The 24,131-nt window shown below is 45.8% G+C and overlaps 1 long non-coding RNA gene across 1 annotated transcript; it reads right to left on the bottom strand.

Annotated features, from left to right (window-relative positions):
• Positions 1-1,523: 1,523 nt before the first annotated feature.
• On the bottom strand, positions 1,524-2,296 carry LOC120486865 (uncharacterized). The gene is made up of 3 exons (XR_005624300.2): positions 2,184-2,296; positions 1,748-2,076; positions 1,524-1,588 (listed from the first exon to the last, which is right to left on the bottom strand). It is a non-coding gene; the product is annotated as an uncharacterized LOC120486865 (long non-coding RNA).
• Positions 2,297-24,131: the final 21,835 nt, after the last annotated feature.

The raw sequence follows: 24,131 nt of genomic DNA, 5'->3' as shown, positions 1-24,131 counted from the left end.
TAAGATCTGCTTCGACCACGGCATCAAGAAGAGGACTTTTCGTGGGGAGATAGAGGAGCTGGAGTGGCTGAACATTTGATTCTTTACAATTTGTGTCACATTTTATGACACAAGACTATGAACTATCAATGTTTTGTTTTTCAACTGTGAGCTCGCGAATGAACTATAGATGTTTGGACAAAATTGGGAGCTTGCGTATGGACTTAATGTTCATGTAAAAGGAGCCTCAATAGCGTCTAAACATTGTAGTTTCATGTAAAAGGAGCCTCAGTAGCGTCTAAACGTTGTAGTTTCATGTAAAAGGAGCCTCAGTGTGACCAATGAAATAATTGAGTTTGATCTACATCCTGGAGCTGGAGTGGTTGGATCTCTGACAACCCGGACAGACTCTATTTTTTCAGACTGTGATTTTGCCGGACGTCTGCTTGCCTCTCACAGACCATGTGTGACAAATTTAAATGGAGCCTCATTGTGAACTGACAACCCAGACAGACTGTATTGTAAGTAGAGTAAAGTACTTATTGTAAGTGTATTGTAAATACTTTGAACAGTATTGTACATGAATTTATGCTCACTGTACATTAGTAAAATAACCTCTCTGTTTTTGGTTTACCACAGCAGGATTTTGAAGAGGGCACCACGCACTCTACCCGGGCATCCCAGGACAGTGTCTCCTTCCATCGTCGGCTCCTCAGAGCTCCTTGAGGGATGCTGAGAACGAGCCAGAACGGGAGAAACATTTCCATAAAGTTACGCATCTCTTTAACCATTCATTCACATACTGCTCACCTTTTATACTACTGCTGAATCAGATCAAATGCATTAATATTATGAACATCAGCTATGCTAATTATTTCCCCTCTGCCTTTCTGCTTGTCCCGAGAAAATAGGGGTTCGTCAGGTCCAGTTTGTATCCAGCGTGTCACGGAGACTTCAGATGCCCCAACGCCTGTGATTTGATGACCAAATCATTATTTTAACATTTTTAAAATAGGACTAAAATAACTTTAACTTGTCATTTGATTTTGATTTTTCTACAGTATTTTACAGACAGCTGTCAAACTCTGTTGCAATTGTGTAAACTTTTCGTTTGATTTTTATTTCTCTACAGTATTGTGCCAACAATGAAGAGATGGAGGACTTATAATTTATTTTAAATAAATATCATTATGGTCTACTCTTCTCATTTTTTGAAATATATTTCCAAATCTGTCGAGGTTTTGCAGAGATATCTGTGTGTTATTTGTGTGTCTTGTAACATTGAGGGTGCAGCCATGTTTGTTTAGATGCAAAGCCCTCTGGGATATGACGTCTTAGCTTGTATTGTGATCAAATCAAACAATTTTTCAAAGCAAATTGTATTTTATTAAAATTACAATAAAGCAAAGTAAAAACTATATACACAATTAATACAGAAACAACAAAGAAATCTATAGATGAACTCAATTAAAGCTTTAACAAGTTAAGAACTATACACACACACACACACAATAAAAAGCAGAAAGACACTTTAAACATTAAACAGTGCATCTGTTACAGACAGACATCCCTCCAGTTGTCTGGCACAGGATCCTCCGAACGCAAGCGCCTGTTGAAACATACAGAATGATAATGAAAAGTATGGTTAAATAACATTTTGGAACAAAACAAAATAGAAATGGGTATCCAAATGTACTTTAAGCCTAAATGTTTGCCTAAAAATCTATATATTAACAGGTATATATAAAAACAGGTGATGCAAACTTACTCGTTGTGCTGTGCTCGAAGGCCACCCTGGCCTCGCCATCTTCGAGGACACAGGATGGCCTGGTGTATTCCCTGTATTGGGATCCCTGTATACAGGGTTATTGCGTGAAGCAAGGGATGCGATCGCCGAATTACCCAGGTCACATGGGGTAACCGCATCTCATGTCATCTCAAACCTTTTTCTGAGTTGATCTTGATCTGGTCAGACAGTTCTTTCTCCAGCTTTTCCTTTACATCCGTCCAATGTGCAAATTCTTTCCGGAATCTCTTAAAGAATTGTGGCGTTTTCCCTTTATCTAGTACCAGAGAGCTGGAGATCAAGCTGGAGAGCTGGAGAGAATGCGAGTTAAGTCCCTTTGAGAAGGAGCATGACGTGATATAAAGCTAAACAAATCGCCAAACATGATGCAATGAAGCAGGAAAGACACCTCCTGTACCTGTCCGAGCCGCCGGACTCACTGGGCATCTCTAAAAACTGAACTCTGGGTTTGCGGAACAGAGACTCGTCATCGGTGGAGGTGGAGAAGTTCATGGCCGCTACAGAGACAGAGAGAAGGTTAACACTCCTGTAAGGATACCACAATCATTAACGCATGGAATCGTTAATGAATCAGATAGTCGTTATAAAACGAATTGATTCCTTTGTGAGCATTTCAATGACTTTAAAGAGCCCCAATCATGGATTTTTGAAAATGACTGTTCATATGGTGTGGAATATAGCTCTAAGGGAATGAAAATCTGAAAGTGCACCGTATATAAAGTTATGGTCTTTTAAAAGTGAGTCTATTAAATGAATTGTTTTTGAAACGAGTCATTAGCTGTTACATCGTGACGTAGATACATACTGGCCACGCCCAGTTACTGCGCGCGCAGACGGAAGTGTAAACTCGAAGTCTACACACTCAAACACTTCATCATAGTATCATGTCGAGAAGACGCTGTGTTCTACTATGCAGAGATAGTTCAGCCACTTTGTTTTCATTTACCAGGGACGAGCATGTGAAGAATCGGTGGTTAGAGTCAGTTCATATCAACACTATAGCCCGATTGTGTTCTCATCATTTTATTGACAAATAACGTTAGTTCAAAAACATAAATGAATTCAAATGTGCATTCACAAGCGGTTGTTCCTGAAGGAGGGCTCAGTAACTTACTTACCCAGTGTATATGGATCAGCTTCCTCCTCCGAATCACAACCTGTAAGTATTATTAATAATTTTTGCTTTTATGGGTTTTGAACGGTTTTGTTGCGTTAGAGCGCGAGGCAGTATGTGTGTGTGTGTGCGGGCGCGTGTGTAAGTTACGCTCAGCGCAGCTTCTAGGTCTCCAATGTCAATTTTTTTTAAATATGTGAAATGTTTGTCGCAGTTATTGGAGTTGTCAAAGAATAGAGCGTCTTGTAGTACTGCAGTGCTTTATCAATATGTTTATGGGTCTGTCATCTGACCAATCACCGCCGATTAGAGTCACGCTAGAGTGGTTTGGAAAAACGAGTCGTTGTACGAATCATTTGGGAGTCTGTGAGCAAATCAGTTAAAAATAAATGCATATTATACGACAAATAAAGTGTTTATCCTACGGATAAACAAACTCCTCCTAGGGATTTAGTCGGATCGACTTCACATTTCTGCTGTGCCTTCTAAAGGCATTGCCGATGTAAAGTTGTGCTATCTGCACGTTTTCGTCGATGGGCGTGTCCGTGGCGTCGATGATTCGCCATGAAACAGGAAGTTGTAGTAACTTGGATATAAATGCCCAGATCTGCACGAAATTTTACACATTTGACAAGAGTCCCGCCCTGAACAAATCTACATGCTGACATTCACCCACATTCATAGCGCCACCTTCTGGCAACAGGAAGTTACCTTTAATGAAGCAGCCCCTGCCGCACATTTGACCTACATGTGCGGAATATGCTACGTGGCTGCCTCACACCCTGACGTGCTACAGGTGCGAGGGCCCGCCCATCGCTGCTTGCAGCTTTAATTAGGGCCCGAGCACTAACAGTGCGAGGACCCTATTGAAACTGTTAGGGTTTTTAGGGCCCAAGCCCTGAAAGGGCGAAGGCCCTATTGTTTTCCTTAGGATTATTTATTTTTAGGGCCCAAGCCCTGAAAGGGCGAAGGCCCTATTGTTTTCCTTAGGATTATTCTTTTCTATTATTATTATATTTATTATTATTATTTTTCTTACGACTAATCGGGCACTTTTGGGGCCCTAAACATGCTCGAAAACTCTTGAAACTTTGCACAAAGGTCAGAACCCGCGGCCAGGCTGAAGATGGTACCCGGGCGTGGCAGGGGGGCTCGACAGCGCCCCCTGGAACGGGGTCAGAACACTCGGTCCATAACTCAAACACGCTTGCATGTAATAATATGAAACTCGGTACACATATGGATCTCATCGTTTCATATATACTTCGCACTTTTACTTTTTACCCCAGCCCAACAGGAAATCGCTGGCGCTATGACTGTGGGTGAATGTCGCCATGTAGATTTGTTCAGGGCGGGACTCTTGTCAAATGTGTAAAATTTGGTGCAGATCTGGGCATTTACAGCCAAGTTACTACAACTTTCTGTTTCATGGCGAATCATCAACGCCACGGACACGCCCATCAACGAAAATGCGCAAATAGCACAACTTTACATCGTCAATACCTTTAGAAAGCACAGCAGAAATGTGAAGTCGGTCCGACTAAATCCCTAGGAGGAGTTCGTTAAAGTACGTAATGAGTACATCATCCAAAAATGGCGGCAAAAATAGAAATGGCCCACTTCCTGTTGAGTTTAGGGCATCGCTCCAAGAGACTTTTCTGTGCGTCTGGACATGGTAGATGTACCACAGAACATGCCGGTCAAACATGCGGCGGGGGCTGCTTCCTTAAAGGTCACTTCCTGTTGCCAGCAGGTGGCGCTATGACTGTGGGTGAATGTCGGCATGTAGATTTGTTAAGGGCGGGGCTCTTGTCAAATGTGTAAAATTTGGTGCAGATCTGGGCATTTACAGCCAAGTTACTACAACTTCCTGTTTCATTGCGAATCATCGACGCCACGGACATGCCCATCGATGAAAACGCTCAGATAGCACAACTTTACATCGTCAGTGGCTTTAGAAGGCACAGCAGAAATATGAAGTCGATCCGACTAAATCCCTAGGAGGAGTTCGTTAAAGTACGTAATGAGTAAATCATCCAAAAATGGCGGTAAAATTCGAAAAGGCCTACTTCCTGTTGAGTTTAGGGCATTGCTCCAAGAGACATTTTTGTGCGTTTGGATATGGTAGATGTACCACAGAAATTTCGTACATGTCGCTCAAACATGCGACGGGGGCTGCTTCGTTAAAGGACACTTCCTGTTGCCACTAGGTGGCGCTATGACTGTGGGTGAATGTCAGCATGTAGATTTGTTCAGGGCGGGACTTTTGTCAAATGTCTAAAATTTCGTGTAGATCTGGGCATTTACAGCCAAGTTACTACAACTTCCTGTTTCATGGCGAATCTTCGACGCCACGGACACGCCCATCGACGAAAACGCGCAGATAGCACAACTTTACATCGTCAGTGCCTTTAGAAGGCACAGCAGAAATTTGAAGTCGATCCGACTAAATCCCTAGGAGGAGTTCGTTTAAGTACGGAGTGTGTAAATCGTCCAAAAATGGCCGCCAAATTCAAAATGGCGGACTTCCTGTCGAGTTTAGGGTATGGGTTCTTGAGGCTTTTTTGTGCATCTTGATATGATACACATTCCCACCAAATTTCGTGCATGTAGGTTGAACATGGACGAGGGGCTAATTTTTTCCAATTTTCTAGGTGGCGCTAGCGTACCATTTTGCCACGCCCATCCGTGAAACCCACAAAATACGAAATTTTTCACCAGTCCTGACATGCGTACCAAATTTGGTGAGTTTTTGAGCATGTTGCGGCCCCGAAAATGGCGCTTACTTTGCAGAAAAAAGAAAAAAGAAAAAAAAAATTAAAGCTGCAAGCAGCGATGGGCGGGCCCTCGCACCTGTAGCACGTCGGAGTCTGAGGCGTCCGCGTTGCACATTCTGGAGCTCAGCTGTGTACATGCGGCCGGGCTGCTTTTTTAAAGGTCACTTCCTGTTGCCAGCAGGTGGCGCTATGACTGTGGACTAATATCGGCATGTACATGCGTTCAGGGAGGGACTGTTGTATAACGTATAAAATTTCACGCAGGTCTGAGGATGTACACTGAAGTTACAACAACTTCCTGTTTCATGGACGAATCATCAACGCCACAGACATGCCCATCGACGAAATCGCGCAGATAGCACAACTTTACATCATCAATGCCTTTAGAAGGCACAGCAGAAATCTGAAATTGATCCGACTAAATCCCTAGGAGGATTTAGTTAAAGTACGTAATGAGTAAATCATCCAAAAATGGCGGTACAATTAGAAATGGCTGACTTCCTGTTGCGTTTAGGGCATCGCTCCAAGAGACTTTTCTGTGCGTCTGGATATGTTAGTTGTACCACAAAAATTTCGTACATGTCGGTCAAACATGCGGCGGGGGCTGCTTCGTTAAAGGTCACTTCCTGTTGCCACTAGGTGGCGCTATGACTGTGGGTGAATGTCGGCATGTAGATTTGTTCAGGACGGGACTCTTGTCAAATGTGTAAAATTTCGTGCAGATCTGGGCATTTACAGCCAAGTTACTACAACTTCCTGTTTCATGGCGAATCATCGACGCCACGGACACGCCCATCGACGAAAACGCGCAGATAGCACAACTTTATATTGTCAATGCCTTTCGAAGGTACAGCAGAAATTTGAAGTTGATCCGACTAAATCCCTAGGAGGAGTTCGTTAAAGTACGGAGTGTGTAAATCGTCCCAAATCGGTCGTCAAATTCAAAATGGCGGACTTCCTGTCGAGTTTAGGGTATGGGTTCTTGAGGCTTTTTTGTGCGTCTGGTCATGGTAGATGTACCACAGAAATTTCGTACATGTCGGTCAAACAAGCGGCGGGGGCTGCTTCGTTAAAGGTCACTTCCTGTTGCCAGCAGGTGGCGCTATGACTGTGGGTGAATGTCGGCATGTAGATTTGTTCAGGGCGGGACTCTTGTCAAATGTGTAAAATTTCGTGCAGATCTGGGCATTTACAGCCAAGTTACTACAACTTCCTGTTTCATGGCGAATCTTCGACGCCACGGACACGCCCATCGACGAAAACGCGCAGATAGCACAACTTTACATCATCAATGCCTTTAGAAGGCACAGCAGAAATTTTAAGTCGATCCAACTAAATCCCTAGGAGGAGTTCGTTAAAGTACGGAGTCTGTAAATCGTCCAAAAATGGCCGCCAAATTCAAAATGGCGGACCTCCTGTCGAGTTTAGGGTATGAGTTCTTGAGGCTTTTTTGTGCGTCTTGATATGATACACATCCCCACCAAATTTCGTGCATGTAGGTTGAACGTGGACGAGGGGCTAATTTTTTCCAATTTTCTAGGTGGCGCTAGCGTGCCATTTTGCCCCGCCCATCCGCGAAACCCACAAAATACGAAATTTTTCACCAGTCCTGACATGCGTGCCAAATTTGCTGAGTTTTTGAGCATGTTGCGGCCCCGAAAATGGCACTTACTTTGCAGAAAAAAGAAAAAAGAAAAAAAAAATTAAAGCTGCAAGCAGCGATGGGCGGGCCCTCGCACCTGTAGCACGTCGGGGTCTGAGGCGGCCGCGTTTCATTTTCTGCAGCTCAGCCAGTGCGGCTGTGCATTTGCCACACTGCTTCGTTAAAGGCCACTTCCTGTTGCCAGCAGGTGGCGCTATGACTGTGGGTGAATGACGGCATGTAGATTTGTTCAGGGCGTGACTCTTGTCAAATGTATTAAATTTCGTGCAGATCTGGGCATTTACAGCCAAGTTACTACAACTTCCCTGTTTCATGGCGAATCATCGAGGCCACGGACACGCCCATCGACGAAAACGCGCAGGTAGCACAACTTTTCATCGTCAATGCCTTTAGAAGGCACAGCAGAAATTTGAAGTCGATCTGACTAAATCCCTAGGTGGAGTTCGTTAAAGTACGTAATGAGTAAATCATCCAAAAATGGCGGTAAAATTAGAAATGGCTGACTTCCTGTTGAGTTTAGGGCATCGCTCCAAGAGACTTTTCTGTGCGTCTGGACATGGTAGATGTACCACAGAAATTTCGTACATGTCGGTCAAACATGCGACGGGGGCTGCTTCGTTAAAAGTCACTTCCTCTTGCCACTAGGTGGCGCTATGAATGTGGGTGAATGTCGGCATGTAGATTTGTTCAGGGCGGGACTCTTGTCAAATGTGTAAAATTTTGTGTAGATCTGGGCATTTACAGCCAAGTTACTACAACTTCCTGTTTCATGGCGAATCATCGACGCCACGGACACGCCCATCGACGAAAATGCGCAGATAGCACAACTTTACATCGTCAATGCCTTTAGAAGGCACAGCAGAAATTTGAAGTCGATCTGACTAAATCCCTAGGAGGAGTTCGTTAAAGTACAGAGTGTGTAAATCATCCAAAAACGGCGGTAAAATTAGAAATGGCCGACTTCCTGTTGAGTTTAGGGCATTGCTCCAAGAGGCTTTTCTGTGCGTCTGGACATGGTAGATGTACCACATAAATTTTGTGCATGTCGGTCAAACATGCGGCAGGGGCTGCTTCATTAAAGGTCACTTCCTGTTGCCAGCAGGTGGCGCTATGACTGTGGGTGAATGTCGGCATGTAGATTTGTTCAGGACGGGACTCTTGTCAAATGTGTAAAATTGCGTGTAGATCAGGGCATTTACAGCCAAGTTACTACAACTTCCTGTTTCATGGCGAATCATCGACGCCACGGACACGCCCATCGACGAAAACGCGCAGATAGCACAACTTTACATCGTCAATGCCTTTAGAAGGTACAGCAGAAATTTGAAGTTGATCCGACTAATTCCCTAGGAGGAGTTCGTTAAAGTACGGAGTGTGTAAATCGTCCCAAATCGGTCGCCGAATTCAAAATGGCGGACTTCCTGTCGAGTTTAGGGTATGGGTTCTTGAGGCTTTTTTGTGCGTCTGGTCATGGTAGATGTACCACAGAAATTTCGTACATGTCGGTCAAACAAGCGGCGGGGGCTGCTTCGTTAAAGGTCACTTCCTGTTGCCAGCAGGTGGCGCTATGACTGTGGGTGAATGTCGGCATGTAGATTTGTTCAGGGCGTGACTCTTGTCAAATGTGTAAAATTTCGTGCAGATCTGGGCATTTACAGCCAAGTTAGTACAACTTCCTGTTTCATGGCGAATCTTCGACGCCACGGACACGCCCATCGACGAAAACGCGCAGATAGCACAACTTTACATCGTCAATGCCTTTAGAAGGCACAGCAGAAATTTTAAGTCGATCCGACTAAATCCCTAGGAGGAGTTCGTTAAAGTACGGAGTCTGTAAATCGTCCAAAAATGGCCACCAAATTCAAAATGGCGGACCTCCTGTCGAGTTTAGGGTATGGGTTCTTGAGGCTTTTTTGTGCGTCTTGATATGATACACGTCCCCACCAAATTTCGTGCATGTAGGTTGAACGTGGACGAGGGGCTAATTTTTTCCAATTTTCTAGGTGGCGCTAGCGTGCCATTTTGCCCCGCCCATCTGCAAAACCCACAAAATACGACATTTTTCACCAGTCCTGACATGCGTGCCAAATTTGGTGAGTTTTTGAGCATGTTGAGGCCCTGAAAATGGTGCTTACTTTGCAGAAAAAATAAAAAAAAATAAAAATTAAAGCTGCAAGCAGCGATGGGCGGGCCCTCGCACCTGTAGCGCGTTGGGGTGTGAGGCGGCCGCGTTGCATATTCTGCGGCTCAGCCGTTGCGGCTGTAAATTTGGTTCGCTGCTTCATTAAAGGTCACTTCCTGTTGCCAGCAGGTGGCGCTATGACTTAGGGTGAATATCGGCATGTAGATTTGTTCAGGGCGGGACTCTTGTCAAATGTGTAAAATTTGGTGCAGATCTGGGCATTTACAGCCAAATTACTACAACTTCCTCTTTCATGGCGAATCATCGACGCCACAGACACGCCCATCAACGAAAACACGCAGACAGCACAACTTTTTATCATCAATGCCTTTGGAAGCCACAGCAGAAATTTGAAGTCGATCCGACTAAGTCCGTAGGAGGAGTTAGTTAAAGTACGTAATGAGTAAATCATCCAAAAATGGCGGTAAAATTAGAAATGGCCGACTTCCTGTTGACTTTAGGGCATCGCTCCAAGATACTTTTTTGTGCGTCTGGACATGGTAGATGTACCACAGAAATTTCGTACATGTCGGTCAAACGTGCGGTGGGGGCTGCTACGTTAAAAGTCACTTCCTGTTGCCAGCAGGTGGCACTATGACTGTGGGTGAATGTCGTCATGTAGATTTGTTCAGGGCGGGACTCTTGTCAAATGTGTAAAATTTTGTGCAGATCTGGGCATTTACAGCCAAGTTACTACAACTTCCTGTTTCATGGCGAATCATCAATGCCACGGACACGCCCATCGACGAAAACGCACAGATAGCACAACTTTACATCGTCAATGCCTTTAAAAGGTACAGCAGAAATTTGAAATCGATCTGACTAAATCCCTAGGAGGAGTTAGTTAAAGTACGTAATGAGTAAATCATCGAAAAATGGCGGTAAAATTCGAAATGGCCGACTTCCTGTTGAGTTTAGGGCATTGCTCCAAGAGACTTTTTTGTGTGTCTCGACATGTTAGATGTACCACAGAAATTTCGTACATGTCGCTCAAACATGCGGCGGGGGCTGCTTCGTTAAAGGACACTTCCTGTTGCCACTAGGTGGCGCTATGACTGTGGGTGAATGTCGGCATGTAGATTTGTTCGGGGCGGGACTCTTGTCAAATGTGTAAAATTTTGTGCAGATCTGGGCATTTACAGCCAAGTTACTACAACTTCCTGTTTCATGGCGAATCATCGACGCCACGGACACGCCCATTGACGAAAACGCGCAGATAGCACAACTTTACATCGTCAATGCCTTTTGAAGGCACAGCAGAAATGTGAAGTCGATCGGACTAAAGCCCTAGGAGGAGTTAGTTAAAGTACGTAATGAGTAAATCATCGAAAAATGGCGGTAAAATTCGAAATGGCCGACTTCCTGTTGAGTTTAGGGCATCGCTCCAAGAGACTTTTCAGTGCGTCTGGACATGGTAGATGTGCCACAGAAATTTCGTACATGTCGGTCAAACATGCGACGGGGGCTGCTTCGTTAAAGGACACTTCCTGTTGCCACTAGGTGGCGCTTTGACTGTGGGTGAATGTCGGCATGTAGATTTTTTCAGGGCGGGACTCTTGTCAAATGTGTAAAATTTTGTGCAGATCTGGGCATTTACAGCCAAGTTACTACAACTTCCTGTTTCATGGCGAATCATCGACGCCACGGACACGCCCATTGACGAAAACGCGCAGATAGCACAACTTTACATCGTCAATGCCTTTAGAAGGCACAGCAGAAATGTGAAGTCGATCGGACTAAAGCCCTAGGAGGAGTTAGTTAAAGTACGTAATGAGTAAATCATCCAAAAATGGCGGTAAAATTCGAAATGGCCGACTTCCTGTTGACTTTAGGGCATCGCTCCAAGAGACTTTTCAGTGCGTCTGGACATGGTAGATGTGCCACAGAAATTTCGTACATGTCGGTCAAACATGCGACGGGGGCTGCTTCGTTAAAGGTCACTTTCTGTTGCCAGCAGGTGGCGCTATTACTGTGGGTGAATGCCAGCATGTAGATTTGTTCAGGGCGGGTCTCTTGTCAAAAGTGTAAAATGTCGTGCAGATCTGGGCATTTACAGCCAAGTTACTACAACTTCCTGTTTCATGGCGAATCATCGACGCCACGGACACGCCCATCGACGAAAATGCGCAGATAGCACAACTTTACATCGTCAATGCCTTCAGAAGGCACAGCAGAAATTTGAAGTCGATACGACTAAATCCCTAGGAGGAGTTCGTTAAAGTACTGAGTGTGTAAATCGTCCCAAAATGGGCGCCAAATTCAAAATGGCCGACTTCCTGTTGAGCTTAGGGTATGGGTTCTTGAGGCTTTTTTGTGCGTCTTGATATGATACACGTCCCCACCAAATTTCGTGTTTGTAGGTTAAACGTGGACGAGGGGCTAATTTTTTCCAATTTTGTAGGTGGCGCTAGGGAGCCATTTTGCCACGCCCATCCTCGAAACCCACAAAATACGAAATTTTTCACCAGTCCTGACATGCGTGCCAAATTTGGTGAGTTTTTGAGCATGTTGAGGCCCCGAAAATGGCGCATACTTTGCAGAAAAAAAGAAAAAAGAAAAAAAAATTAAAGCTGCAAGCAGCGATGGGCGGGCCCTCGCACCTGTAGCACGTCGGGGTCTGAGACGGCCGCGTTTCATTTTCTGCAGCTCAGCCAGTGCGGCTGTGCATTTGCCACACTGCTTCGTTAAGGCCACTTCCTGTTGCCAGCAGGTGGCGCTATGACTGGGAGAATGTCGGCATGTAGATTTGATCAGGGCGGGCCTCTTGTCAAATGTGTTAAATTTCGTGCAGATCTGGGCATTTACAGCCAAGTTACTACAACTTCCTGTTTCATGCCGAATCATCGACGCCACGGACACGCCCATCGACGAAAACGCGCAGATAGCACAACTTTTCATCGTCAATGCCTTTAGAAGGCACAGCAGAAATTTGAAGGCGATCCGACTAAAGCCCTAGGAGGAGTTCGTTAAAGTACGGAGTGTGTAAATCGTCCAAAAATGGCCTCCAAATTCAAAATGGTGGACTTCCTGTCAAGTTTAGGGCATCGCTCCAAGAGGCTGTTTTGTGCGTCTGGTCATAGTAGATGTACCACAGAAGTTTCGTACATGTCGGTCAAACAAGCGGCGGGGGCTGCTTCGTTTAAGGTCACTTCCTGTTGCCACTAGGTGGTGCTATGACTGTGGGTGAATGTCGGCATGTAGATTTGTTCAGGGTGGGACTCTTGTCAAATATGTAAAATTTCGTGCAGATCTGGGCATTTACAGCCAAGTTACTACAACTTCCTGTTTCATGGCGAATCATCAACGCTTCGGACACGCCCAGCGACGAAAATGCGCAGATAGCACAACTTTACATCGTCAATGCCTTTAGAAGGCACAGCAGAAATGTGAAGTCGGTCCGACTAAATCCCTAGGAGGAGTTCGTTAAAGTACGGAGTGTGTAAATCGTCCAAAAATGGCCTCCAAATTCAAAATGGTGGACTTCCTGTCAAGTTTAGGGCATCGCTCCAAGAGGCTGTTTTGTGCGTCTGGTCATAGTAGATGTACCACAGAAGTTTCGTACATGTCGGTCAAACAAGCGGCGGGGGCTGCTTCGTTTAAGGTCACTTCCTGTTGCCACTAGGTGGCGCTATGACTGTGGGTGAATGTCGGCATGTAGATTTGTTCAGGGTGGGACTCTTGTCAAATGTGTAAAATTTCGTGCAGATCTGGGCATTTACAGCCAAGTTACAACAACTTCCTGTTTCATGGCGAATCATTGACGCCACGGACACGCCCATCGACGAAAACACGCAGATAGCACAACTTTACATCGTCAATGCCTTTAGAAGGCACAGCAGAAATTTGAAGTTGATCCGACTAATTCCCTAGGAGGAGTTCGTTAAAGTACGGAGTGTGTAAATCGTCCCAAATCGGTCGCCAAATTCAAAATGGCGGACTTCCTGTCGAGTTTAGGGTATGGGTTCTTGAGGCTTTTTTGTACGTCTGGTCATGGTTGATGTACCACAGAAATTTCGTACATGTCGGTCAAACATATGGCGGGGGCTGCTACGTTAAAGGTCACTTCCTGTTGCCAGCAGGTGGCGCTATGACTGTGGGTGAATGTCGGCATGTAGATTTGTTCAGGGCGGGACTCTAGTCAAATGTGTAAAATTTCGTGCAGGTCTGGGCATTTACAGCCAAGTTATTACAACTTCCTGTTTCATGGCGAATCTTCGACGCCACGGACACGCCCATCGACGAAAACGCGCAGATAGCACAACTTTACATCGTCAATGCCTTTAGAAGGCACAGCAGAAATTTTAAGTCCATCCGACTAAATCCCTAGGAGGAGTTCGTTAAAGTACGGAGTCTGTAAATCGTCCAAAAATGGCCGCCAAATTCAAAATGACGGACATCCTGTCGAGTTTAGGGTATGGGTTCTTGAGGCTTTTTTGTGCGTCTTGATATGATACACATCCCCACCAAATTTCGTGCATGTAGGTTGAACGTGGACGAGGGGCTAATTTTTTCCAATTTTCTAGGTGGCGCTATCATGCCATTTTGCCCCGCCCATCCGCGAAACCCACAAAATACGAAATTTTTCACCAGTCCTGACATGCGTGCCAAATTTGGTGAGTTTTTGAGCATGTTGCGGCCCCGAAAATGGCACTTACTTTGCAGAAAAAAGAAAAAAAAAAATAATCCTAACAGTTTCAATAGGGTCCTCGCACTGTTAGTGCTCGGGCCCTAATTAAAGCTGCAAGCAGCGATGGGCGGGCCCTCGCACCTGTAGCACGTCGGGGTCTGAGGCGGCCGCGTTTCATTTTCTGCAGCTCAGCCAGTGCGGCTGTGCATTTGCCACGCTGCTTCGTTAAAGGCCACTTCCTGTTGCCAGCAGGTGGCGCTATGACTGTGGGTGAATGTCGGCATGTAGATTTGATCAGGGCGGGACTCTTGTCAAATGTGTTAAATTTCGTGCAGATCTGGGCATTTACAGCCAAGTTACTACAACTTCCTGTTTCATGGCGAATCATCGACGCCACGGACACGCCCATCGACAAAAACGCGCAGATAGCACAACTTTTCATCGTCAATGCCTTTAGAAGGTACAGCAGAAATTTGAAGTTGATCCGACTAAAGCCCTAGGACGAGTTAGTTAAAGTACGTAATGAGTAAATCATCCAAAAATGGCGGTAAAATTAGAAATGGCTGACTTCCTGTTGAGTTTAGGGCATCGCTCCAAGAGACTTTTCTGTGCGTCTGGACAGGGTAGATGTACCACAGAAATTTCGTACATGTCGGTCAAACATGCGGCGGGGGCTGCTTCGTTAAATGTCACTTCCTCTTGCCACTAGGTGGCGCTATGAATGTGGGTGAATGTCGGCATGTAGATTTGTTCAGGGCGGGACTCTTGTCAAATGTGTAAAATTTCGTGTAGATCTGGGCATTTACAGCCAAGTTACTACAACTTCCTGTTTCATGGCGAATCATCGACGCCACGGACACGCCCATCGACAAAAACGCGCAGATAGCACAACTTTTCATCGTCAATGCCTTTAGAAGGTACAGCAGAAATTTGAAGTTGATCCGACTAAAGCCCTAGGACGAGTTAGTTAAAGTACGTAATGAGTAAATCATCCAAAAATGGCGGTAAAATTAGAAATGGCTGACTTCCTGTTGAGTTTAGGGCATCGCTCCAAGAGACTTTTCTGTGCGTCTGGACAGGGTAGATGTACCACAGAAATTTCGTACATGTCGGTCAAACATGCGGCGGGGGCTGCTTCGTTAAATGTCACTTCCTCTTGCCACTAGGTGGCGCTATGAATGTGGGTGAATGTCGGCATGTAGATTTGTTCAGGGCGGGACTCTTGTCAAATGTGTAAAATTTCGTGTAGATCTGGGCATTTACAGCCAAGTTACTACAACTTCCTGTTTCATGGCGAATCATCGACGCCACGGACACGCCCATCGACGAAAACGCGCAGATAGCACAACTTTACATCGTCAATGCCTTTAGAAGGTACAGCAGAAATTTGAAGTTGATCCGACTAAATCCCTAGGAGGAGTTCGTTAAAGTACGGAGTGTGTAAATCGTCCCAAATCGGTCGCCGAATTCAAAATGGCGGACTTCCTGTCGAGTTTAGGGTATGGGTTCTTGAGGCTTTTTTGTGCGTCTGGTCATGGTAGATGTACCACAGAAATTTCGTACATGTCGGTCAAACAAGCGGCGGGGGCTGCTTCGTTAAAGGTCACTTCCTGTTGCCAGCAGGTGGCGCTATGACTGTGGGTGAATGTCGGCATGTAGATTTGTTCAGGGCGTGACTCTTGTCAAATGTGTAAAATTTCGTGCAGATCTGGGCATTTACAGCCAAGTTAGTACAACTTCCTGTTTCATGGCGAATCTTCGACGCCACGGACACGCCCATCGACGAAAACGCGCAGATAGCACAACTTTACATCGTCAATGCCTTTAGAAGGCACAGCAGAAATTTTAAGTCGATCCGACTAAATCCCTAGGAGGAGTTCGTTAAAGTACGGAGTCTGTAAATCGTCCAAAAATGGCCGCCAAATTCAAAATGGCGGACCTCCTGTCGAGTTTAGGGTATGGGTTCTTGAGGCTTTTTTGTGCGTCTGGTCATGGTAGATGTACCACAGAAATTTCGTACATGTCGGTCAAACAAGCGGCGGGGGCTGCTTCGTTAAAGGTCACTTCCTGTTGCCAGCAGGTGGCGCTATGACTGTGGGTGAATGTCGGCATGTAGATTTGTTCAGGGCGTGACTCTTGTCAAATGTGTAAAATTTCGTGCAGATCTGGGCATTTACAGCCAAGTTAGTACAACTTCCTGTTTCATGGCGAATCTTCGACGCCACGGACACGCCCATCGACGAAAACGCGCAGATAGCACAACTTTACATCGTCAATGCCTTTAGAAGGCACAGCAGAAATTTTAAGTCGATCCGACTAAATCCCTAGGAGGAGTTCGTTAAAGTACGGAGTCTGTAAATCGTCCAAAAATGGCCGCCAAATTCAAAATGGCGGACCTCCTGTCGAGTTTAGGGTATGGGTTCTTGAGGCTTTTTTGTGCGTCTTGATATGATACACGTTCCCACCAAATTTCGTGCATGTAGGTTGAACGTCGACGAGGGGCTAATTTTTTCCAATTTTCTAGGTGGCGCTAGCGTGCCATTTTGCCCCGCCCATCTGCGAAACCTACAAAATACGAAATTTTTCACCAGTCCTGACATGCGTGCCAAATTTGGTGAGTTTTTGAGCATGTTGCGGCCCCGAAAATGGCACTTACTTTGCAGAAAAAAGAAAAAAAAAAAAATTAAAGCTGCAAGCAGCGATGGGCGGGCCCTCGCACCTGTAGCACGTCGGGGTCTGAGGCGGCCGCGTTGCATTTTCTGCAGCTCAGCCAGTGCGGCTGTGTATTTACTACGCTGCTTCGTTAAAGGTCACTTCCTGTTGCCAGCAGGTGGCACTATGACTGTGGGTGAATGTCGGAATGTAGATTTGTTCAGGGTGGGACTCTTGTCAAAGGTGTAAAATTTCATGCATATCTGGGCTTTTACAGCCAAGTTACTACAACTTCCTGTTTCAAGGCGAATCATCGACGCCACGGACACGCCCATCGACGAAAACGCGCAGATAGCACAACTTTACATCGTCAATGCCTTTAGAAGGCACAGCAGAAATGTGAAGTCGATCCGACTAAAGCCCTAGGAGGAGTTAGTTAAAGTACGTAATGAGTAAATCATCAAAAAATGGCGGTAAAATTAGAAATGGCCGACTTCCTGTTGAGTTTAAGGCATCGCTCCAGGAGACTTTTCTGTGCGTCTATCCATGGTAGATGTACCACAGAAATTGCTTACATGTCGGTCAAACATGCGGCGGGGGCTGCTTTGTTAAAGGCCACTTCCTGTTGCCAGCAGGTGGCGCTATGACTGTGGGTGAATGTCGGCATGTAGATTTGTTCAGGGCGGGACTCTTGTCAAATATGTAAAATTTCGTGCAGATCTGGGCATTTACAGCCAAGTTACTACAACTTCCTGTTTCATGGCGAATCATCAACGCTTCGGACACGCCCATCGACGAAAATGCGCAGATAGCACAACTTTACATCGTCAATGCCTTTAGAAGGCACAGCAGAAATGTGAAGTCGGTCCGACTAAATCCCTAGGAGGAGTTCGTTAAAGTACGGATTGTGTAAATCGTCCAAAAATGGCCTCCAAATTCAAAATGGTGGACTTCCTGTCAAGTTTAGGGCATCGCTCCAAGAGGCTGTTTTGTGCGTCTGGTCATAGTAGATGTACCACAGAAGTTTCGTACATGTCGGTCAAACAAGCGGCGGGGGCTTCTTCGTTTAAGGTCACTTCCTGTTGCCACTAGGTGGCGCTATGACTGTGGGTGAATGTCGGCATGTAGATTTGTTCAGGGTGGGACTCTTGTCAAATGTGTAAAATTTCGTGCAGATCTGGGCATTTACAGCCAAGTTACAACAACTTCCTGTTTCATGGCGAATCATTGACGCCACGGACACGCCCATCGACGAAAACACGCAGATAGCACAACTTTACATCGTCAATGCCTTTAGAAGGTACAGCAGAAATTTGAAGTTGATCCGACTAATTCCCTAGGAGGAGTTCGTTAAAGTACGGAGTGTGTAAATCGTCCCAAATCGGTCGCCAAATTCAAAATGGCGGACTTCCTGTCGAGTTTAGGGTATGGGCTCTTGAGGCTTTTTTGTACGTCTGGTCATGGTAGATGTACCACAGAAATTTCGTACATGTCGGTCAAACATATGGCGGGGGCTGCTACGTTAAAGGTCACTTCCTGTTGCCAGCAGGTGGCGCTATGACTTAGGGTGAATGTCGGCATGTAGATTTTTTCAGGGCAGGACTCTAGTCAAATGTGTAAAATTTCGTGCAGGTCTGGGCATTTACAGCCAAGTTATTACAACTTCCTGTTTCATGGCGAATCTTCGACGCCACGGACACGCCCATCGACGAAAACGCGCAGATAGCACAACTTTACATCGTCAATGCCTTTAGAAGGCACAGCAGAAATTTTAAGTCCATCCGACTAAATCCCTAGGAGGAGTTCGTTAAAGTACGGAGTCTGTAAATCGTCCAAAAATGGCCGCCAAATTCAAAATGGCGGACATCCTGTCGAGTTTAGGGTATGGGTTCTTGAGGCTTTTTTGTGCGTCTTGATATGATACACGTCCCCACCAAATTTCGTGCATGTAGGTTGAACGTGGACGAGGGGCTAATTTTTTCCAATTTTCTAGGTGGCGCTATCGTGCCATTTTGCCCCGCCCATCCGCGAAACCCACAAAATATGAAATTTTTCACCAGTCCTGACATGCGTGCCAAATTTGGTGAGTTTTTGAGCATGTTGCGGCCCCGAAAATGGCACTTACTTTGCAGAAAAAAGAAAAAAAAAAAAATTAAAGCTGCAAGCAGCGATGGGCGGGCCCTCGCACCTGTAGCACGTCGGGGTGTGAGGCAGCCGCATTGCATATTCTGCAGCTCAGCCAGTGCCGCTGTGCATTTGCTCTGCTTCGTTAAAGGTCACTTCCTGTTGCCAGCAGGTGGCGCTATGACTGTGGGTGAATGTCTGCATGTAGATTTGTTCAGGGCAGGACTCTTGTCAAATGTGTAAAATTTCATGCAGATCTGGGCATTTACAGCCAAGTTACTACAACTTCCTGTTTAATGGCGAATCATTGACGCCACGGACACACCCGTCGACGAAAACGCGCAGATAGCACAACTTTACATCGTCAATGCCTTTAGAAGGCACAGCAGAAATGTGAAGTCGATCCGACTAAGTCCCTAGGAGGGGTTAGTTAAAGTACGTAATGAGTAAATCATCCAAAAATGTCGGTAAAATTAGAAATGGCCGATTTCCTGTTGAGTTTAGGGCATCGCTCCAAGAGACTTTTCTGTGCGTCTGGATATGTTAGTTGTACCACAAAAAGTTCGTACATGTCGGTCAAACATGCGGCGGGGGCTGCTTCGTTAAAGGTCACTTCCTGTTGCCACTAGGTGGCGCTATGACTGTGGGTGAATGTCGGCATGTAGATTTGTTCAGGACGGGACTCTTGTCAAATATGTAAAATTTTGTGCAGATCTGGGCATTTACAGCCAAGTTACAACAACTTCCTGTTTCATGGCGAATCATCGACGCCACGGACACGCCCATGGACGAAAACGCACAGATAGCACAACTTTACATCGTCAATGCCTTTAGAAGGCACAGCAGAAATGTGATGTCGATCCGACTAAAGCCCTAGGAGGAGTTAGTTAAAGTACGTAATGAGTAAATCATCCAAAAATGGCGGTAAAATTAGAAATGGCTGACTTCCTGTTGAGTTTAGGGCATCGCTCCAAGAGACTTTTCTGTGCGTCTGGATATGTTAGTTGTACCACAAAAATTTCGTACATGTCGGTCAAACATGCGACGGGGGCTGCTTCGTTAAAAGTCACTTCCTCTTGCCACTAGGTGGCGCTATGAATGTGGGTGAATGTCGGCATGTAGATTTGTTCAGGGCGCGACTCTTGTCAAATGTGTAAAATTTAGTGAAGATCTGGGCATTTACAGCCAAGTTACTACAACTTCCTGTTTCATTGCGAATCATCGACGCCACGGACACGCCCATCGACGAAAACGCGCAGATAGCACAACTTTACATCGTCAATGCCTTTAGAAGGTACAGCAGAAATTTTAAGTTGATCCGACTAAATCCCTAGGAGGAGTTCGTTAAAGTACAGAGTGTGTAAATCGTCCCAAATCGGTCGCCAAATTCAAAATGGCGGACTTCCTGTCGAGTTTAGGGTATGGGTTCTTGAGGCTTTTTTGTGCGTCTGGTCATGGTAGATGTTCCACAGAAATTTCGTACATGTCGGTCAAACAAGCGGCGGGGGCTGCTTCGTTAAAGGTCACTTCCTGTTGCCAGCAGGTGGCGCTATGACTGTGGGTGAATGTCGGCATGTAGATTTGTTCAGGGCGTGACTCTTGTCAAATGTGTAACATTTCGTGCAGATCTGGGCATTTACAGCCAAGTTACTACAACTTCCTGTTTCATGGCGAATCTTCGACGCCACGGACACGCCCATCGACGAAAACGCGCAGATAGCACAACTTTACATCGTCAATGCCTTTAGAAGGCACAGCAGAAATTTTAAGTCGATCCGACTAAATCCCTAGGAGGAGTTCGTTAAAGTACGGAGTCTGTAAATCGTCCAAAAATGGCCGCCAAATTCAAAATGGCGGACCTCCTGTCGAGTTTAGGGTATGGGTTCTTGAGGCTTTTTTGTGCGTCTTGATATGATACACGTCCCCACCAAATTTCATGCACGTAGGTTGAACGTGGACGAGGGGCTAATTTTTTCCAATTTTCTAGGTGGCGCTAGCGTGCCATTTTGCCCCGCCCATCTGTGAAACCCACAAAATACGAAATTTTTCACCAGTCCTGACATGCGTGCCAAATTTGGTGAGTTTTTGAGCATGTTGCGGCCCCGAAAATGGCACTTACTTTGCAGAAAAAAGAAAAAAAAAAAAAAAAAAAAAAAATAATCCTAACAGTTTCAATAGGGACCTCGCACTGTTAGTGCTCGGGCCCTAATAATCCTAACAGTTTCAATAGGGTCCTCGCACTGTTAGTGCTCGGGCCCTAATTAAAGCTGCAAGCAGCGATGGGCGGGCCCTCGCACCTGTAGCGCGTCGGGGTGTGAGGTGGCCGCATTACATATTTTGCAGTTCAGCTGTTGTGGCTGTGAATTTGCCACACTGCTTCGTTAAAGGCCACTTCCTGTTGCCAGCAGGTGGCGCTATGACTGTGGGTGAATGTCAGCATGTAGATTTGTTCAGGGCGGGACTCTTGTCAAATGTGTTAAATTTCGTGCAGATCTGGGCATTTACAGCCAAGTTACTACAACTTCCTGTTTCATGGCGAATCATCGAGGCCACGGACACGCCCATCGACGAAAACGCGCAGGTAGCACAACTTTTCATCGTCAATGCCTTTAGAAGGCACAGCAGAAATTTGAAGGCGATCCGACTAAAGCCCTAGGAGGAGTTAGTTAAAGTACGTAATGAGTAAATCATCCAAAAATGGCGGTAAAATTAGAAATGGCTGACTTCCTGTTGAGTTTAGGGCATCGCTCCAAGAGACTTTTCTGTGCGTCTGGACATGGTAGATGTACCACAGAAATTTCGTACATGTCGGTCAAACATGCGACGGGGGATGCTTCGTTAAATGTCACTTCCTCTTGCCACTAGGTGGCGCTATGAATGTGGGTGAATGTCGGCATGTAGATTTGTTTAGGGCGGGACTCTTGTCAAATGTGTAAAATTTCGTGTAGATCTGGGCATTTACAGCCAAGTTACTACAACTTCCTGTTTCATGGCGAATCATCGACGCCACGGACACGCCCATCGACGAAAACCCGCAGATAGCACAACTTTACATCGTCAATGCCTTTAGAAGGTACAGCAGAAATTTGAAGTTGATCCGACTAAATCCCTAGGAGGAGTTCGTTAAAGTACGGAGTGTGTAAATCATCCCAAATCGGTCGCCGAATTCAAAATGGCGGACTTCCTGTCGAGTTTAGGGTATGGGTTCTTGAGGCTTTTTTGTGCGTCTGGTCATGATAGATGTACCACAGAAATTTCGTACATGTCGGTCAAACAAGCGGCGGGGGCTGCTTCGTTAAAGGTCACTTCCTGTTGCCAGCAGGTGGCGCTATGACTGTGGGTGAATGTCGGCATGTAGATTTGTTCAGGGCGTGACTCTTGTCAAATGTGTAAAATTTCGTGCAGATCTGGGCATTTACAGCCAAGTTACTACAACTTCCTGTTTCATGGCGAATCTTCAACGCCACGGACACGCCCATCGACGAAAACGCGCAGATAGCACAACTTTACATCGTCAATGCCTTTAGAAGGCACAGCAGAAATTTTAAGTCGATCCGACTAAATCCCTAGGAGGAGTTCGTTAAAGTACGGAGTCTGTAAATCGTCCAAAAATGGCCGCCAAATTCAAAATGGCGGACCTCCTGTCGAGTTTAGGGTATGGGTTCTTGAGGCTTTTTTGTGCGTCTTGATATGATACACGTCCCCACCAAATTTCGTGCATGTAGGTTGAACGTGGACGAGGGGCTAATTTTTTCCAATTTTCTAGGTGGCGCTAGCGTGCCATTTTGCCCCGCCCATCTGCGAAACCCACAAAATACGAAATTTTTCACCAGTCCTGACATGCGTGCCAAATTTGGTGAGTTTTTGAGCATGTTGCGGCCCCGAAAATGGCACTTACTTTGCAGAAAAAAGAAAAAAAAAAAAAAAAAAAAAATAATAATCCTAACAGTTTCAATAGGGTCCTCGCACTGTTAGTGCTCGGGGCCTAATTAAAGCTGCAAGCAGCGATGGGCGGGCCCTCGCACCTGTAGCGCGTCCGTGTGTGAGGCGGCCACTTTGCATATTCTGTAGCTCAGCCGGTGCGGCTGTGAATTTGCTACGCACTTCATTTACCAGAACTTCATTGCCAGCAGGTGGCGCTATTACTGTGGGGTAATTTCGGCATGTCGGTGTGTTGAGGGCGGGACTGTTGTATAACATATAAAATTTCGCGCAGGTCTGAGGATGTACATTGAAGTTACAACAACTTCCTGTTTGACGGCGAATCATCGACGCCTCGGACACGCCCATGGACGAAAACACGCACATAGCTTTTTTGTGCGTCTGGTCATGGTAGATGTACCACAGAAATTTCGTACATGTCGGTCAAACAAGCGGCGGGGGCTGCTTCGTTAAAGGTCACTTCCTGTTGCCAGCAGGTGGCGCTATGACTGTGGGTGAATGTCAGCATGTAGATTTGTTCAGGACGGGACTCTTGTCAAATGTGTTAAATTTCGTGCAGATCTGGGCATTTACAGCCAAGTTACTACAACTTCCTGTTTCATGGCGAATCATCGACGCCACGGACACACCCATGGACGAAAACGCGCAGATAGCACAACTTTACATCGTCAATGGCTTTAGAAGGTACAGCAGAAATTTGAAGTTGATCCGACTAAATCCCTAGGAGGAGTTCGTTAAAGTACGGAGTGTGTAAATCGTCCCAATTTGGTCGCCGAATTCAAAATGGCAGACTTGCTGTCGAGTTTAGGGTATGGGTTCTTGAGGCTTTTTTGTACGTCTGGTCATGGTAGATGTACCACAGAAATTTCGTACATGTTGGTCAAACAAGCGGCGGAGGCTGCTTCGTTAAAGGTCACTTCCTGTTGCCAGCAAGTGGCGCTATGACTGTGGGTGAATGTCGGCATGTAGATTTGTTCAGGGCGGGACTCTTGTCAAATGTGTAAAATTTCGTGCAGATCTGGGCATTTACAGCCAAGTTACTACAACTTCCTGTTTCATGGCGAATCTTCGACGCCACGGACACGCCCATCGACGAAAACGCGCAGATAGCACAACTTTACATCGTCAATGCCTTTAGAAGGCACAGCAGACATTTGAATTGGATCCGACTAAATCCCTAGGAGGAGTTAGTTAAAGCACGTAATGAGTAAAGCATCCAAAAATGGCGGTAAAATTAGAAATGGCCGACATCCTGTTGAGTTTA

This window comes from Pimephales promelas, chromosome 2, assembly GCF_988280905.1.
Source record: "Pimephales promelas chromosome 2, fPimPro1.hap1.1, whole genome shotgun sequence".
In the NCBI taxonomy this organism is placed as follows: Eukaryota; Metazoa; Chordata; class Actinopteri; order Cypriniformes; family Leuciscidae; genus Pimephales; species Pimephales promelas.
This window is presented reverse-complemented; position numbering and strand designations above follow the sequence as displayed.